At 38.4% G+C, this 6,873-nt stretch overlaps 1 long non-coding RNA gene across 6 annotated transcripts; it reads left to right on the top strand.

Annotated features, from left to right (window-relative positions):
* The first annotated feature begins 1,697 nt into the window (after positions 1-1,697).
* Positions 1,698-5,483, top strand: LOC121713572. Of its 6 annotated transcripts, none has more exons than XR_006032860.1 (7): positions 1,698-2,282; positions 3,097-3,305; positions 3,512-3,737; positions 3,940-4,068; positions 4,472-4,555; positions 4,858-4,958; positions 5,343-5,483. It is a non-coding gene; the product is annotated as an uncharacterized LOC121713572 (long non-coding RNA). The 6 variants fall into 6 exon arrangements; XR_006032858.1 differs by having other exon boundaries at positions 3,512-3,727; XR_006032861.1 differs by having other exon boundaries at positions 3,512-3,727; positions 4,475-4,555.
* The last annotated feature ends 1,390 nt before the right edge of the window (positions 5,484-6,873 follow it).

Here is a 6,873-nt window from a genome sequence, read left to right on the forward strand (position 1 = left end):
GCCCATTATAAATCACAAATGAACGTCAACTTGTGCGCAGCCGGATGGTTTTAGGTCTCCATCTTGTGTTTACACCCCCTCATCAATATCATTAGCATATGTTTTAATGAAATCAATGGCCTAAAAGATGTAGCTTATGTAAAATTATATATTGAAAACATTGTATAGGCCTAGCCTATGCCATCTGATGTTAACTAGCCTATATGCGTCAGTTCAAATAGCTTACCTAATTATGTTTTTTTCAGCAAAGCTTTCTGGAAAGAGATCGTATGCATCCATGTTCATTGTCCTCTGCTCGCTTTCATTCCTTCTGCTTGCAGTAATGTCAATAATCAACATTTCGTAAGTAAGCTAGGCCTACTTTGTAGGAAAAAAATGGGTAGGCCTAGCTTAGGAAGGAAAGACCTACGTTTCCAATATGACCCAGGGTAATATGCTGATTTAGCCTACAAAACAGAGGACTAAATTATAATGTGATATGTCATATAGGCTTAACGTTTCTTTTAGGGTAGGCTATGTTTTTGCTGAAAAAGTAGCCTAGTTCGCCGGTCATTTTTCATTCATTCTGCATATCTTTGCTATCATTTTCTTTCAATAATGTCCAATGGCTTAAACATTGTCCTTTATTGTTTGCTTTAGGCTTACCTTTATATTTTATCCTACATTATTCAACTCACGTCATCTGATCTTGGGCACTGCCGGTCAAAAAAAGCAAACAGGCTCTGCACCTCTTTACGCAACTCCGACGCAACACTAAATATAAAGATGCCCTGCTTTCAGATGATCACTTTCGTCCCTTGGTTGTGTAGGCTATATATGATATAAAATATGTATAGCTTACAGTCAAATATTACCTTTCTGTTACGAAGCTGGGAGTAGGCCTATGAGCGCAAATTAGGATGTAGTGGAGGCTAAACGCGAGTAAAGGCAGTTTATCCACCTCTGAAATTTCAGAAATAGAGTTTAGGCCTACCCACCTCTTATTAGAGTTTATCCACCTCTCAAAAACGTTTATTCACTTTTAACATTCAAAACTGTATGATCAAATTACTATCCTATATTTCCAATACTGCAAAATAACCTCCAACATTATCAAACTGTTCGAATGCCTTTTTGAATGCCTAAACGAGGGCAATTGGACATTTGATGGTCAATATTAGATTGGTGAGAACACTGTAAGAATGTTGATGTCAACTCAACGTATGTACTCCCAATCATCCGTAAATTGATCTAAAGTGCATTTTACTCCGGATAATTCCTTTCACCATTCTTAGTATATTGATAACCAACTACGCTATTAGCTTTAACAGCTAATAGCGTAGTTGGTTATCAGCAACTTTTTTTCTAGATATTACGATGTACTTATAGGATGTACTACAACTGGAAAGCTTCTTGATTCATGTGCCAGGCTGTGCTTTAATTTATAGGCCAGAATAATGCAGAAATTAGTAGTAGTAGGCCAAGTAAACATACTCTGTAGTCTATGTTGACAACACGTTATACCTCAAGTTTTGTAGTGTGGCACTTTGGGCATATGGTCCTTTTCTTAACAGTAGCATATTCATGACTATCATCAGATTTAAATACACCCTTTCCCACAGGGATCGACCCAGAGCCATAGTATTCGTACTTTATCTGGTTAACGTTAATATTAGTTAAAACGCTGCTGAGCACATGCTTAGCTGGGAGCTCAACCCGATCTCACAAGCAATGCGTATGAAGTCGTACGCAACACTAATACCGAATTGCGTATGAATTCATACGCAAAATCAGCTAGTGACACATGCGCAGTAGCCTACATATCCGCTCAATCAAGCAACATGGCCACGCACGGCCACCTGTCAAAATCATTTTTTTATTTCATAAATAAGTTTCGTTACAATAAATAATGGTTTGGTGTAGGCTAATTAATGAAATTTCCGTTTGATAGCAGTACTTAAAATTTGATAATTAGGTAACCTTTTGGTCACGATGCTAAAGGTTTACGTTTGTAATACATAAAAAAAAAAATCCGTTTTTTTTAGTTTAGACCCATGTTTTATTTTCTTTTTAAAACTGAGAGCCACTAATATATCCAGAATTTGTTTAGTTGGAGGACGATCAATATAAAGATTTTAAATAGCCTTTTTATAACATCATTAAATATCCCTTCGTGGCGAAAGTCTAGCTACTTAAACTTTGGAAATGTGAAGTTCTTCCTGATGTCATTATTTTGCGACTCTGCCAACTTGCTGCCTATGCTTGCTCCCCATATTGATAAAAGAAACCTCTCTGCTCCGTGTGTAAGTAGACGCAAAATATCTCGTTTATGGTTTGTTTACATGCATTACTTTGGAGGTTTGCCTATTTATTCATACCTGCTCATGTTTTTTTTTTGGTCGTTGCTTGTTGAATTCCTATTTTGAACATGAGCTCAATTATCATTATGCTAGCCATATAGAATCCACTCGCTAGTAAGCATTGTATCTATCTTGGTTAGCTAGGTAATAGAGACAATCAATGGAAATATGTTTTTCTTCATTGAAGAGTTGAATTCTTCAACTTCATTTGGAGGTTAAATGGCTAATATACCTAGTTAAACCTGACGTGATTGTAGGTAGTTGACTTAGCATTGTTGCTAGCAGTAGTCAAATCTAACATTAGTAAGATAACCTACCCCTTTTGTGAGTTTGTGCTCGCAGAGTGAACTATTCAGTTCTGCCTTCTCACAAGGCGCTAGTATAGGCTATTTTTATTAGTTTATTTGTCAGGGACAATGCAGCGCACATTATTACATACATCATAGTCAATGCCATAACAATGTCCGTAGATGTGTTACATTAAAGGTTTCTAGTCAGTTGGCTAATTTGCAACCCCAGTCTAATCAATACAGGCCATAGAGGGTGTTGACCTGTGGTCTTTACTACAATTTGAGTTTAACAACTTTTCTGTTTACAGCTCTGCATGGCTCTATATGCTATTTATCCATAAAGTTCCTTGTCCATAGATTTGACTGTCATTGTTCATTGTTATACATCTGTTCTGTTCTGTTCTGTTTCCTGGTCTTCAGTCTAACAGTTATGTACAATGTCTCTTTCCAAAACACCCCTCAATCAGTGTCAAAAGGGATTGTGGGCAAGACAAGTCAAGAGGAAGACGTGCGGGTTGAAACCAAGCCTCAACGAGATCGACGGATCTACTCTTCTTATTAGTGAACTCAAACTTCTTTCATTTACTTTTAGTAGGCCTACCATCTCCTGTGGATGTGCTACCCTTCCTGAGGATTCTGTCATTCCACATCTACTGATTCCTCAAGATTAATTTTGGTAAGCACAGATGCTGTACTGTCTGTTCATGAAATGCACAGGGGGGTATTCCAAGTATGTGGTTTAGCAGAGTTAGGCCCACTATGGAGGTGCACATTGATGAGGTAAACTCCACAGTATTGGTCATGTCTGTATTATAATGTGAAACAATATGTGGGAGATGTTATTGTCAAGTATGTATTTGCATTGTGTGTGTGTGTGTGCAGGCTGTGCTTGCGTAACCCTTTGTGAACACACAGTGGGACAGTGCTAGTCGGCTGCAGGGCCAGCTGAGCTCAATGGGGTGCACCATCGGGGAGCTGGTGGGCCTCTTGGTCATTCGCCCGGCCCATCATGCCGTTTTCTCGCTTGACCCAACCTGCTACAGCTGCTCCCTGCATCAGTTCAGCTCACAGCTCAATCAGCATTCCGCTGAGCTACAGGTACATACACGTATGTACACACACACACACACACACACACACACACACACACACACACACACACACACACACACACACATACAAATACACACACACATAAGTAGAGTGTAAATAATTTAACACATTTCAGATTTGAAAAGTGTTTATAGAGAGACGGATTAACACACACAACACTAATCTTTTTTGTGCATTAAAATGTGTATGTGCTGTAGGCTCGTGGTCTGTCACTCCAGTGGGTCTTTAGTGCCAGAGCAGACTACAGCAGAGCTGCCAAGTACATCCAGAACAGCAACATTGATGATGAGAGAGTGACCTGCCTCCTCAACACTCGCATCATGAGGGTAACACACACACACACACACATTAACACAAATTGACAAATCATTATGGATACATGCCTGTATGTTTGTGTTTGTGTGTGCGTGTGTGTGTGTGTGCATGGCATTTGTGTTAATGTCTGCATGGCTCTATATGCTATTTATCCATAAAGTTCCTTGTCTATAGATTTGACTGTCATTGTTCATTGTTATACATCTGTTCTGTTCTGTTCTGTTCTGTTTCTTGGTCTTCGGTCTAACTGTTATATACAATGTCTTTTTCCAAAACACCCCTCAATCAGTGTCAAAAGGGATTGTGGGCAAGACAAGTCAAGAGGAAGACGTGCGGGTTGAAACCAAGCCTCAACGAGATCGACGGATCTACTCTTCTTATTAGTGAATTCAAACTTCTTTCATTTACTTTTAGTAGACTTACCATCTCCTGCGGATGTGCTACCCTTCCTGAGGATTCTGTCATTCCACATCTACTGATTCCTCAAGATGAATTTTGGTAAGCACAGATGCTGTACTGTCTGTTCATGAAATGCAAAGTGGTTTAGTGACAAACCTGGGTAAGTTAACTCAGAGTAAGTGGTAAACATCCTAATAGAAGAGCTGCATGGCTTCATTCTTCCAGCATAACAATGCCATAGGGCTCTTGTTGTATAAGGCTTACCACTTACTCTGAGTTAACTTACCCAGGTTTGTCGCTAAACCACATACTTGGAATACCCCCCAGATCTGATATTGATATCTTGGTGTCTGTGGACTCTGTGTTGTGACCCCAAAGCTTTGGTTTATTGGTCAATCTAGATAGCAGCAAGAGGACATGGACGATCATCCATGTGGAAATATCATTGACCTCTCCCCTTCACCTAGAATCCTCCATGGTCTCCTGCTTCCAACAATCATTGGTAGGCCATTCCCTTTTGATGGAGAGTTACATTTAATTGATATCAATTCTTGTTTAATGAACATTACATCAGTATAATTGTAATAGTGTGAAATCTGTATTCACAAATCAATTACACACTTTTGGCATAATGCCTCAATGTATAAGAATTGTTATTAGCCTCAACTTAGGGTGACACCCACATATTTTGGTCTAGTTGGTTTTTATTTTACTTCAATTTGTTTTTCACCCTTAACCATAAATGTATTTTCAGTTTGGGCAGGCATGGACAGGGTCATTGCACCTGGGTGCAGACCAATACAACCACACCAAGACACTTTATATGATGTTTTTGTTAAAGAAATATTCATAGTCTAGAATATAATCATTTTTTCTGTTGTCTCAGACACATCTGTGAAATGAAACCAGACCGAGGGGACATTTTTCAACTCCATCAGCTGATTTGGACCTGAGCAAACAACCAAGAATTGGAGCTTTGCAGTAATCTCTGAACAATCTGCACAGCTATTGACAGACACTCATCTTATTTCAGGCACTGACTTGAAGCCTCCAGACGAGACACAGCAGTCTGCAGCAATCTGTAGTGACAACATGATGAATGAACATAATAGACTTCAAGGATGGCAACACTAACAAAACGGTTAAACAGTGTTCGCATGGCAATTAAGGGTGTTTGTGCTCTCTCTAAAATCAATGTTTATTCAACACAAGCTGATTAAGACATTTCTACCCTAAAATAAAACATTGTTGCTTAAATTCAATACTTTTTTTTCTCAATGGTTCCTCGTTGGTAGGCTGAGTTGCCCAGTGCTCTCCATTCCTGTGATAGTTTAGGGTCTTTCAAGATGGGTCTAAAGACATAGAGTTTAGCATGCATTGTATTAAGTGGTACTTACTGCAAGTTGTATATTATAGTATTTTTTTATTTTCATTAGGCTATTGATCATTGATATTGCATTGACAGACATTGACCTTGCTTAATTAGGCCTAGTTTATTATTGCTGTGTTCCTTAATGTAGTCTTACCAACATTTTAAAACTGTTCACAGTTAATATTTAAATTTAAATGACATTGTGTTTTTTTTTGTTATTGTTATTAAGTTGCTTGGACAAAAGCGTCTGCTAAATCATATCACCATAACCAGAGCAATATAAAGGTACCTTTATACGGCTCGTACCATAACCATATGCCTATTTTTTACAGTCTATGATGCCACCACAGCAAAGGGGTCAAAGTTCATCAGATTTACTATAGATTGATTTACGGGCATTTTATCTACACATTTATTTAAACGATTTAAACGTATTTCATGTATTTATGGTTAACAACATTGGAATAAACAATTGACCTAACTTTTTATGTCTTCGAAACGTGTCTTTGACAAGTCAATTCCGGTCTTCTTGACGTCATAACCTTTCATTCAGAAATCAGAATACGCGGTAAGTTCAAGTTCAAGTTCATGGGTTCAAGTTCAAGTTTATTTTTCACATGCTCAAAGCTAGAAAATGAGATGGAATATAGTTTTCCGTTCATTTTAATATGTAGAATTTTGTATAACAATTCGTTTGGGGGAGGGGAGAATAATTAATTTATAATTTGATAAAGCTACCAGCTTTGCTGCTACTGTTATCGGACGCATATTTGCTCTAAACCTGGCATATGGTGATAAACTTGAACTCGATACCCATGTTCATGATTTGTAAATTGTCCTTATTTTTTGCAAAAATCGGACACTGTAGACCATGCTAGTAGCTTACAATTCCTGCATTATGCTACGTTGCAGTAGGTTAGGCTACCTCCGCCTTAACAATCTTTGGCTACCATCCATTCATTCCTTAGCCTAGAAATTTAGACGCGCCCCTAGCGGCAGCGCTACATTTTTAATGTGGGTCTGGCTCGCCAGGCTATTCATTCCT

The sequence above is a fragment of the Alosa sapidissima genome, chromosome 7 (assembly GCF_018492685.1).
Source record: "Alosa sapidissima isolate fAloSap1 chromosome 7, fAloSap1.pri, whole genome shotgun sequence".
NCBI classification, from domain to species: Eukaryota; Metazoa; Chordata; class Actinopteri; order Clupeiformes; family Clupeidae; genus Alosa; species Alosa sapidissima.